Source organism: Nesoenas mayeri (genome assembly GCF_963082525.1).
Source record: "Nesoenas mayeri genome assembly, chromosome: 4".
Classification (NCBI taxonomy): domain Eukaryota; kingdom Metazoa; phylum Chordata; class Aves; order Columbiformes; family Columbidae; genus Nesoenas; species Nesoenas mayeri.
Window position 1 is genome coordinate 71755420 of NC_137540.1, and position 11656 is coordinate 71767075.

General features: G+C 40.6%; 1 pseudogene across 1 annotated transcript; it reads right to left on the minus strand.

The window, feature by feature from the left end:
* Positions 1-319: 319 nt before the first annotated feature.
* LOC308040062 lies at positions 320-5102 on the minus strand (annotated as a pseudogene). Its single transcript has 3 exons — positions 5091-5102; positions 3431-3974; positions 320-402 (listed from the first exon to the last, which is right to left on the minus strand). The product of its transcript is annotated as an uncharacterized misc_RNA (transcript).
* Between the last annotated feature and the right edge of the window lie 6554 nt (positions 5103-11656).

Sequence of the window (11656 nt, forward strand, 5' to 3'; positions counted from 1 at the left end):
AACCTGACAGATGATCTCAACCCAGTTAGTCGCCGGGGCCAACACGGAGCAGTAAAACCATAACGAAAGATGCTGTAGCTATGAGATGAGCGTTGGAGAGTGGATAAGGCTGCACAATGGAGGTCGAGCTGAACAACAGCTTGTGGGTTTTGCTTCAACCTCCTTTTCTTCGATTTCTTCTTGCTGTTTTGAGCATGGAGACAAAAGACAAGCCGTACACTGACATAGGGACCCCATGCCTGGTGAGCCCCCCCGTTTGCAGCTGCAGGTAGGGTGCAGGAGGGTGCAGGCTCTGCTCACCCCAGGCGACACAACACCTTCACCGCAGCGCCGCGGCCGGCACGCCGGCGCTCCTGAGCGAGCACGGCTGGTGTGTGCGGTCTGATGTTTTCATTCGCTGAGCTAGAAAAACAGAAGAATAAAGAGAGCTGCAAACAAAACAGAAGGCATGTAGTGAAGCAGCTGGCATCACCTTCTCAGTCAGATTTGAGAGCTTTTCTTAAAACAAAGCCTCTTCAATACAACCCTCTCATTTTGAGGGCAATTCTAAGGAAATGAGTACATCTGCTTGCTTAGGCTGTGAGTACAGATACCCTCCCAGAGTAACACGAAGCAGGGAAGAGCTCCTCACCCTGAGAGCTCTGAGAAAATATAGCAGATCTGTAAGCGCTGAAACAGACACAAGTGCCAGCAACACTGACTGCTGACCATTAACAGAAGGTTCCAAACCCCAGACTTGATAAAAACCCGATGGGATGTTTTATGTCTGAGGTTGCTTTGCAGGATGCAAAGTGTTTGATTTTACATTGGCTTCCCAGGCATCCTCTTCCATCCTGAGCACGACAGTGTGGAATCATAGAATCATTCTGGTTTGAAGAGACCCTCAGGATCATTGAGTCCAACTATAACCTAACCTAACTCTGGCACTAAACCATGTCCCTAAGAATCTCATCTCTGTAGCACTAAACCATGTCCCTAAGAATCTCATCTAAATGCCTTTTAAACCCCTCCAGAAATGGTGACTCCACCACTGCCCTGGGCAGCCTGTTCCAATGTCTGACAACCCTTTCCATGAAGAATTTTTCCCAATATCCAATCTAAACCTCCCCTGACACAACTTGAGGCCATTTCCTCTCATCTTGTCACTTGTTACTTGGGAGAAGAGACCAACACCCTCCATGCTCCAACCTCCTTTCAGGTAGTTGCAGACAGCAATAAGGTCTCCCTCCAGCCTCCTGTTCTCCAGGCTGAACAGCCCCAGTTCCCTCAGCCGCTCCCCATCACACTTGTGCTCCAGACCCCTCACCAGCTTCATTGCCCTTCTCTGAACTCTCTCAAGTATCTCAATGTCTTTCCTATAGTGAGCACGGAAGGAGCTCACTGGTGAAGGAACTGCTGATGCATAATCAAATTTGAACACTATAGGTGCAGAAGGTGCCTTCCCAAGGGCCCCCGAGGCAGCCCCATGGGCAGCACCAGCATGAGGTATTTGGCCCATAACCTCCAGTGCATGCACAGATATTGCTGCTGAAGGCCAGACCAGGTTCTGAGAGCAACCCACACGAGCTGCCCACTTCCCGCATGGTCGCTTGATCTTGACTTGCATGAAACTACTGCACCGAAACTTCTACTGACCTCTGAGAAGCAAGTGAAAGATCCAAATGGTGCAAGCTGCTGAGAAGTCTCACATTTCAGTGGTCACACACTACCTAGCCCGAGTTGACTCATTTGACCAGACAACAATGCAACTGATCTGGTGTTTCAGCAACCTTAAGTACCATTTGAATTTAAAGTTGAGTCCCCGTGGACCTCTGAGTTCAGGTTTCTGAGACTTCTGACCAGTGAATCGTTACTGGCACCCAAATGTTCCTGCTCAACGTTTAGTTGTACCTAGTTCAGCTTGTCTGCTTCAGGGTGCTCTGAGTTACCTGGTAGCTCAGATGCAAACTACTCAGATTTATAACTTTACCTGCAGCAGGAAAAATCTAAATGCAAGATAGCAATCAACCCCAAAACACAAATCTTTAAAAAATAAAGCAGACTACATTATTTTCAGGGCTTTTCAACTTCTTATACCCACAAAACTAAGTCAAAAATCAGGCAGAATTCAAGGCTTGAGAGCCCTGGTCTCTACTCCATCCCACCCAACAACCCACAGCAGAAAGTTTCGGTTGGACTGATTTACTGAGAGCAGCAGCTCAGCACAGGTGCCTCTACAGACAGACCAGCCTGGTACAAACCAACAGTGAGATGGTTTTCACATCCCACATCAAGGCTCAAAATACAAACAAAAAAAACCCCCAACAACCTTTCTTGCAACCTGAAGGCAATAAGAGAGATACTAAATGGTGTCTTACAAAATTTCTTTTTAAATAATCACTTTTCAGAATTTGAAAGTATTTCCTCAGTCCAGCAGCTTTCAGTAAGACATCGTACAGGCTCCAAATCATCTCAACAGGGTGGGTAGACAACACAATTCCCCTCTTTCTCCTGCCCTGTCAAGACAGAGGCATTTCCAGCCACTGTGGCTTCCTGAAAGTCTCACCTGAGAGTAACACAAGAGCCTGAACCCCATCATCTGAGCTTCTCAATTAATGTAGGACATCAGTGCTCAGGCCACAGTAACGTAAATCCACATTGTGAATGAAGGGCTGGTGACATTGCCTTTAAAATGGAAATACAAATTTGTTGTTGATTTTTCAGGGTATTGTTTGGATCGCAAGTCTAGCTTGATTCTAACCTCCCTTCTGTACATCAAGTGAATGAGGCAGAACATAGTGTCATGTTAGCAATTAAATCTGTGTTTCCTAAATTAAAAATCAGGATTACAATGAGAAAAATCTGCTAGACAACATATAACTGACAATCAATTGCATGTTTAATAGACCCATTTTCCACTCAGAACTGGGTGACAATAAAGCCAAACAAAACCCAAACCAAGACCAACAGCAAATAAAATCTGGAATCAAAAGTCTTTCACATTCTCCTTTTACATTTGTTAGAGAACTGGTTACAGACAAGGTCAGGAATACAGTATTTATGTGCTTGCTTAGAAGAATAATAGAAACTTTAATGGTATTAATATTAGAAAGAACCCATACATTTTGGTGAAATTCCAACAGTATTCTGTAAGCTAACAACCCGTATTTGTGGTATATTCCAGCAGAGTTTACAGACTTCCAAACTCGCATCACTGCAATGGCTGCTCTATGTGTGAGATGATTAAAATTGATGACTGATACTGCCCAGAAATTTCAGAAGACAGAGTTTGTTCTGCTTCCAGACTGGAACAAAAAAACTTTGCTTAAAAAGTCATAGTATAGTTCAAAGCAGCAAAGTGAGTCTACAAACAGAATCAACTTCTTAAAGCTAATCAAAACCTTTATCATTTTCCTGAGACAGATTCATCCCAAAGTAGCTCTTCTAGCACCTGGCTGTGGCTTCTTTTTATCCTTTCTGTAATTTTTGCTCTCTTTCTCGGCAGGGTTTTCTTTAAGTCATATGTCTTTGTATGGTCTTGATTTCTTCTCATTTACCAAGTCTATCTCAAGTTTAATTCTCATATTCTTTTCTGAAATCTCCACCTTCACTATTTTCCTTTCTTTTCAGCTTTGTGTTTTCCTTCTTAGATTTCAGCTCTTCACTGATGTGTTTTTCCTCCTCACAAGGTTTTATGTGTAATTGCTGATCCTTTACGTAAGAGCCGGTAGAAGTTTTGGGAAGCGTTTGTAGCAGTCTTTAGATTCTACAATCAATAGGCTGAAGCTCTTATCTCTAATGGTGGCCACCTCAGATACTTGCTCTTCTTTACAGTACCCCTTGTTGTAGCAACAATTAAGTATCTTTTCTAGTGTATGCTCACCAACTGATGGCCAGCTTGTTGATTTATTTTCCTCAGTATTTGTAGGCAGCTGGGTTTCTGAGAAAAGGCTGGAATTCCGACCTTGTTCACACTTGAAGTGTGAAGATATAACCTCACCACAGTCACCACTTCGTTTAGTGTTCTCATCTCAAACCTCTTCCTTCACTGCTTCTCCTAGACAACTGCTTGGCTCTAGACATCTAGTGTTCCTAAATTCAATGTAATCTGTAAAGTCATCTTGAGAGAAGTCATATGTTCGGTTTGATTTATTTGTCAAGTTGACAAGCTTTCTTTCTCTGCATAAATTGGACAGAAAATCTTAGTTATTAATACTGAACAATTTGCTTAGTACCTGTTGAGTTTTTTTTTTAAAAGTCATATTTCCAGAGTTAGAAAAAGAACATACTCCAAGTGTGTTGTTCTGTGTAACAACATGGACCCTGCTACACATGATCATACCTGTAAAGCTGAAGTTACAAGCCACAGATTCTTCTCTTCATGAAGCTGAAAACACAGATTAACTTCATGAAGACCAATTGAGTTACTTGTGACCCAGGATGCTGCCAGAATAAGATGATTTTTAAATGACCACATGCATTTTTAATACTACTTTTTAAAAAGAAAATTTAAGATTCTCTCTTATTAACTAATCTCCAATTAGTTGCAGATAAGAAGAAATTACTTCACATACTGTCAAGTAATAGAGTTACTAATTCCTTCATGAGAGTCATTCTATTGATCACTTACAGTACAATTATTTCAGGCAAACTGTGTGACTCCACAGCAGAAACAACCAACCTGGATTGCTAAGAAACCCAAACAAGATAAATGTGCTCCCAAGTCACAGCTGCCTATTAGTTTAAATTCTACTTTCCCTTTCCTCAAGCTGGAAGAAGAAGTGGTTAGATGACATATATACCCCGTGGGAAGCGCAGCTCCAAAGACTCATCCCTTAAATGTATCTTGTTCTGCCTTGACTCACCAGCTCTCCACATTTTGTTAAACTATAGATAGGCTTTCAAAGTTCCTTACACTCTTGTTTTTGGGGACTCCAATTTCGTTGACTAAACAAGCATTTAAAATCACACTAATTCAACATCAGTCTCTTGTGGTTATGTTATTATTGTGCCTCCACTTAAAATATGTCCTATCAAAATGCCTAAAAGTGTAAGCAATTTTGATATTTAGCCTACTTGCACAACAATCTCTAAAATACATCTTATATCACCACAATATCCATGCCGCAATTAACACAGTCTACAAGCCCTCTTCTGGATAAAAGGGAAAGTACAAGACCTATCATCTATCCTGTAAGTGATGCCAAAAGTAAGATGCATGTTAATGAATCCTAAAAGCAACAATATTGATGGAAACATGTCACTTTTCAGTATTCAGGTCTTCTTTGCCCTGTCGATAGGAATCTGTAAATCAGATCACTTCCTTCTAGACTGAACACTGAGAATGCTGTACCAAAATAGGTGCTGCTGTCCCCAGACAGCAAAATAAGTTGGAAAACTCTCCAGGTTTCAGGACCTTTCCTGTGGGTTGTCATTGAAGATGCAACTGTGAGAACTCTGAATTTCAGTCACAAGTGTGATGCTTAAATGGACAGTGCTCCTTAAAACCAATAAACCAAACAACAACAACAAAAAACCCAAAACAAAACAGAAAAACCCATGAAGTAGTCAAAGTCACTTAACAGCAGACAACAGGTCTAATGAGAAAGTTTAAAAGTACAAATTACAGAGGAATAGTAACAAAAGTCTTATTGACTTACTTAATCTGGTGTTTATCTCCTTGCACGTGGAACTGGTACTATTCCAAAGAAGTACCATGTCACATATTGAGCACAGGTAGTGACCAACCCCAAGCGCTGAAAGAAAAGAATCTGTAGGTTAGAGAAGCTGCAAGTGAAATGCAAAACTCAAAGCACATCATGATCCCATCCCATGCAAGAGTCGTAACATAATGATATAAACGGTGTTTATAGACAGATATAAAGTCTGCATTGCAATTTTACGCTAGAATAATATTTACAAAGGGAGCTGGTAAGTTGTACAGTTGCAGTGTAACCATGATTTAAACATTAACAAAGAGCATTTCTGATGACTGAAGTGATCCAAGATAATTCCAGTAAGCTGCTGTCAGGTGCTGATGAGAATGAACTGTATTGAAAAATTAAACACTATCGTAATTAAACACTATCGTAAATACCTGACCAAAAGCAAGCCGCTGCAGATACCAATCCAGTCAGTTCAGACTTAAAGTAAGATCAGTTTAAACAGTACCTGCTCAAATGTTCATGTAGGTTCAAGCTTGTGAAGGTGCTGAGGGAATTCCCAATACAGTACATTATGAACTTGGTACATGGAGGTAAATATAAGGTAAGGTCAGATGAGGAAAAACCTCATGTTTTCTAGGTTGTCATTTTCTCCTCTCCTACAGGCCGTGTCATTCATAGACCTACGTATTCCAAAATATTTTCCTTCAGTTTCAGCCAGTTAAAGGGAATTTGAAAGCAAGGTTCCATGACTTCAGAGTTGCACAGCGTAGTATCTTTGTTTATTCACCTAAGGAGTTCCCATAAGACAGCTCTACAAAAGTAGAAAGGCACAGAGACACAGCAAGTGTAGGAAGATACTTCTCTATATTTGTTTCAGAGAGTGACAGGAAAACATGTGCAAAACAAAGTATTTAGTTCTTACCAGAGACAGGCTGCATGCTTTGTGCTGGAGCGTGGGCTTGGTCTCCTGATAATTGCTTCAGCGTTTTAGCGTGATGCTTTCCCAAGTAGCGAGACAACACAGCAACTTGGGAATTGAAAAAAGGATTGCAGAAATTGCAGTGTCTGTTTTTGGACACGACTCTGCTCCCACCCATCTGAAACCAGACACAAAAGCCTGGTGAGGTTGTGGGCAAGGAGAACATTGTTCCCTGTGGTCTCAAGGCTCGGTGCCAAAAGGCATCTAGAAACCCATAAAGGCAATTGGCCTTTATCTTTGTTTCTAAAGATTGCTCTCTTAGCCAAAGCAAAGTGTAACAGAACACAAAAAACCAGAATCAAATACTGTGTATTGTGTCCTTAACTCTAAGTAATGGTAGTAAGGTGTGTGATGATCAGTTCTCAAATGACTGGAGTCCATCCAGTCCCCAACATTTGCCATGGAAATCAGGACCGTCATCTTTGCACAATTTCCACACAAGCTGTAGGAAAAATACTTTAATCGAGCCAGTATTGCCCCAGGAATGTGGATTCAGTGGACGCCCGAAACAAGGAACAGCCAAACTGCATTGAGAAGCCAACATGCAACCAGCTGGAAACCCATCAGCAGCTTGGTGGGACTGACCAAACCTGAGGAACAGCAGACACTGAGATCTTTCCCAGACCGTGGGCACAGCTGACCAACCCCACCGTGCCTCCCAAAGCGGGACTCCTGAATCATTTAACATACAGAGCTTAGTAAAGCTGGCTCTGAAGAGGCTTTCGGCTGAGACTGCAACAACGACTGGGTGTCAAAATGCTGCTGCCTGGCATGGTTTGCCATTATTGCCCAATACAAGAATTCATTTTCTAATAAATACTTCATTTTCATGAGGTACAATAGCCAGAGGCCTCGTCCTTTCGGGCTTTTGTATTCTGTAGTATAAGTCATTCTGAAATGTTCAATATTCTGCAGGGATCGATTCACGTAGCTCAGCCCTTTCAAGCAGAGGAGTGAAAGATGGACACAGTAACTTAAGTTGATCCACACAACAAAATCCAGTTACTCAGGTCTGGGCATTAGATGAAAGCCCATCTTGCATGAATGCATGAATTGCAAATGTCTGTAGCAGACAAAAACACGTAGAGAAGAAAATTACACCAGTTTGCTCAAATGTATTGAACTGTAAAAACAGCTACCTAGAGAAAGATAAATGGAACGATATCCTCCACCGAAAAAAAGAAAGAAGAAGAAGAAAATTGCAACACAACTAGACATGAATCTGTGAAATGCTGCTATCATGGGCAGTATTCAGTCTGGTTCCATTTGCATAACTTCTCACTGGAAAATATACCTTTGTTTCAAAGGCAGACTTCTTTGTATTAGTTAAGGACAGTTTTCTACACATATTTCCCTTGACTTGTCAGTGAACGGCACAATCTTCTTGGCAGACAAAACCCAACCAAGTGCATGCTACAAAAATAATAAAATCCTAAAAACATTATAGCATGAAAAATTAAAACCAGTATAACTTGAAATTAACCGTGGGATTTTGTTCACCTTTTCCTTGGTTGGATTACAGGGGGAAGTCTGGTTGTCCAAGCAACTTCTATTGTGCCTCTTGGAGCCATCCCAAACCCTGTTGTGCCCTTGTCCTCAATGGCATTATGCAGTAACTGATAAACTACACTAAAACATATTCTAGGGACAGTTTTAAATATTGATTTTCATTGTTACAAGAGCTGTTTTCATTCTGCAATGTTGTAAAAAGGCTGACAGGACTTAAGATTCTTTCTTCTCTATAAATTTATCACATCTCAGTTCCCTTTTCATAGCATTGTCTTTTTATTTCTCATTGAGTCTTTCAACTTTTCACCTCCTACCACTGCTGTCCCTCTGTTTTGGCTCAATCTTTTCCTCAAGATCAGGTGATGCTACCACAGCCGAGTCAGCAGTGATGAATGCAGAACTGCAATAACCTCAGTGAAGTCTCCTACCTCAGTCTGACACTTGTAGTGTTAAGCACAAGAATTTGTTTCCCCCAAGAGAGAAATATCTACAAAAATAAGGACACAGAGTTCACAAATTCACCTTGAATTCTGTAACCTTAAACAGTTTCTCTCCATGGTCACAAGATGGCTATTAACACATATCACATGAAACAGGCAGGCCTCCCAAACAACAACTCGGCTGGGGAATGCAAACCGTAAGCACGGTAATGTAACTCGCCTTAATACAGCATTTGGCATTCACATGCTGTCTAATTAGCAATATAACAGGAGTTTAGCTTCAGCTTAGTCTGTATACAGCCAAGTACAGCATAACCTTGCCTGCTTTCCTTAGACCAACCAAGGACAGAACATCCTGATCCACAAAAAGGATGCAGGAGCTGCTACCCAAGTCAGTCAGAAGCACAGCTACCCAACACTGCTGAAAACGTTGTTGTAAAAACCCTGATCTGATAATTACAGCCTAAAATCACATGAAAACCTGTACATATAAACACAGCCTTTCCCTTTATCGTATCATTAGTGGATTTTTAGGCAACTATATATGCCTTGGATAATGTATTTTACATGGTTTTCTGGTGAACTGCATGGAGACAAATTCAGGAATTTCAGTCTCTCACTGAAATCCCAACCAGGTAATGATTTGTAAATGGTCTCTGGTCCAGTCTGGGCAACCTCAGGCTCCTTTCCAATGGCAACCACAGACACCAGCCGCCCTCTTTATTAATGACACGTCTCTGCTCACGTTCAGAGAACATCACAAACAAGTTTGCCCTTTCTCCTTTTATAATAACTGTTCCTCCAGACCATTTGTGATGCACAAAAATGTCAGAGCACAGGGGGACCTTTGCTACTGCTGCCTGTGTGCAACCAGTGCTATAAATACTGCGTTGAACTCCAGGTCTTCAGCTTTAAGATTCACAAGACATCTTTCCAAGCAAGTAAAAAAAAAATATATATATCTATATAAAAAAAATAGCTTCCCTTACAGTTTACAACCATGCCATCAGATTCAGACAATCAATCAAAAGCCTTTCAGAACTGCCACAACGACCTTGTCATTTTTCTGCCTCCTACTGGTATAATGAATTTGGAGCAACCGTTCAGATTGGCCTTTTGTCATTAAGAAACGTTTCATCGCAAAACAGACCAACTACTGTTTGTCACAAAGGGGCTGCTCCTTAATAAAAAGATTTAGATTAAAATGTTTTAGAAATATGAGATTAAGATGAAGCCAACCAGTAATTTTCAGTGAAGCTTTTCCTTTATTGTTTAGGCTGTTCCTAAGAAACTGTTTACACTTGTCAGCAGTGAGATCTTGTGTCTTGTGAAGTCCACTGACATCCTCAGAAAAGACACACCATAGCTTTGCTTCTCTCTGCTCATTTAGTCTCTGTCCTCTTTGCAAGATACAGACAAAGGGAGCCACTCACTGGTGCTAAATTCAGAATTATTTGGGTATTAAATACCTCTTCTTGTGCATGTCTCTAAAGGGATGCACCAGCTCTGGTCACATTTCAGCTGAATGCCAAGACTCCACTGTCCCTCTACTAATTCCCCAGCCTCCCAAATCACTGTTTTAGTAGTGTGGATCTATAAACATACATAATTATTGATAGTTCCGGGTGCCTGTGTTAAAATTGTATTGCAGGACTGCAGTAAAAACAGGTCACTCAAGAACTAAGGACGAGATAAAGAAAGTTAACGTCAAATATGCAGATACCCATGGAAAGGAGGACTCAACTGTTAATGTCATTTAGTTGCGTCCAAAAGTGGCTTAAAGAAAAACAAAATCAAACCTGGTCAGTGCAAGGGTCTGACTGCGAGACCCTGGGTCTACACTCTGCCACCAGCTTGTTGAACTTTGTCAACACCCTTAAACCCACATTCTCAAATGCAGGTATGTTCATGTTTAAGCATTTAAGCTTGAAAACTCTGGTTTTCATTTCTGCGCATCTTTGATTCTTGCTGCAGTGCCGTGGGAGAAATCAGTTACCAACCGCAAAGACACGAGTTAAAACTGATTCTTATGCATGTAACTGTGCTGAGCTACCCACATGGATGGGCCCATTCAATATTATCCTAAACAACAGAACTGGCATAAACAATCACTTGAAATCACTGCTTTTAGTTAGGGTGTGAACCATCTTAGTTTAATTCCTTGGTGTTCTTAGAAAACACGTGCTTTTGTAAGTGACTCCAGATGCCAACACCTCGGTATTTAAATATGAAGTAAGTAAAAAGTATCAGAAAAGGACACAATTCCTCCTTCCCACCTAAGCTGTATTTTACAAGTTACCTTTTTTGAAAAGCGCTCAGCCGCTGCCAATAAAACACATCTCCGGTGTAACTCCTCTGCAGAAGGGAGGAAGCCACAGGGCAAACAATCATGTATTTTACCCTTCTTTGAAGAAATTACATCAGCATATTTGCTTCATTACTGTTCCTTTTAAGTTTGTTCCATTTAAGTCACACTTGGACTTCCCCTTCACAATTTTATTTTTTATAGTGTCACTTCTGAAGCTTGAGATTGAGATGTAAGCTAATGATATGATTCAAATCTAATGTCTTAGGGAGTTGGTCTCACTCTAAAAAGTCCTCTAAGTCAAGCCGCAGATTACTAAAGATTTATTAATTACCAAAAAAGACTAAAACTTTACAAAGACTGGTGTACAAAAGTTTTCTAAACATCCACTTTCACAAAAATGACTTCTCCTTTATATCTCCAATGTGGCTTATTAAAACGTCTGCATAAATAGAAAAATCTGTTATTAAAGCAGAAGTAGATCATGACAATAAATGTATGCTTAAAACATAGCGTATTTTTTAATCAGTATAATTTTCTGACTGGCATCTTCTGAGAGTGTTTAGAAGACATAGATGCTAAATGGTTCATATGAAATTAAAAACAGTTCAACATAACAGTGAACAGTGACAGCACTGGTGAAAACAGAGAACAAGTACCACCTGAATATCTCAATGATATTCAAAAGACGTACATTGTTGCTCATTCATTTAGCATTTATAAAAATACTTCTCCAAAGAGTGTTTTATACAATTTTTCTTAATGTAGAGAATAAACT